This window comes from Entelurus aequoreus, linkage group LG20 (genome assembly GCF_033978785.1).
Source record: "Entelurus aequoreus isolate RoL-2023_Sb linkage group LG20, RoL_Eaeq_v1.1, whole genome shotgun sequence".
Lineage (NCBI taxonomy): Eukaryota > Metazoa > Chordata > Actinopteri > Syngnathiformes > Syngnathidae > Entelurus > Entelurus aequoreus.
In genome coordinates this window covers 3872151-3873087 of record NC_084750.1, presented here as the reverse complement: position 1 = coordinate 3873087, position 937 = coordinate 3872151, and positions in this window count along the sequence as shown.

The following is a 937-nucleotide window of genomic DNA, read 5'->3' as shown; positions in this document are numbered from 1 at the left end:
AAAGGACCTGAACCAAAACGAGAAGAAATTATGATGTAGAGGTCTCAAATCCGTATGTATCACTTAAGATACGTTGAGCGGTATGGTTTAATACAGGGGTCCCCAAACTTTTAGACTACATATATATATATATATATATATATATATATATATATATATATATATATATATATATATATATATATATATATATATAAATTATTGGAAACTCAAGATAGCCATGACATTATGTTCTTTACAAGTGTATGTAAACTTTTGACCACGACTGTATATATAAACTTGGGACTTCCCGCGGGCCGGATTTTGGACGCTGGCGGGCCGGATCCGGCCAGCGGGCCGCAGTTTGTGGACCCCTGGTTTAATATAATAAAAAAACACTGTACAAATGACAATAGATTTTACGGTAACATTCACTGTATTCTTTTTATAGCATATTTCTGTAACTTGAAAATAACTCATTTTTTTATAACAGTAAAATTCTGTCAACTGAGCTCTTGTTTGTTTTTGTTTTTGTTTTGTTTTTGTTTTGTTACCGTATAATCAACGGTTGTTGTTTTTACAATGTATTGCTGTAAATGGAAAAACAGTGTCAAATATTTTTACAGTAAAAAACTGTCAGCTCAGTTGCCAGAATGTAAAAAAACAAAGGTACACTTTTTCCATTTAAGATACTATGCTGTTTAAAGAGGGGGGATACTAAAGTCAAAGTCAAAAAACTTTTTTTTCTAAATAAAGGGGACCACAAAAAATGGCATTATTGGCTTTATTTGAACAAAAATTCTTACAGTACATTAAACATATGTTTCTTATTGCAATTCTGCCCTTAAATAAAATAGTGAACATACAAGACAACTTGTCTTTTATTTATAAGTAAACAAACAAAGGCTCCCAATTTTGACGGCTGACGTATGCAGTAACATATTGTATTCTATTCTCA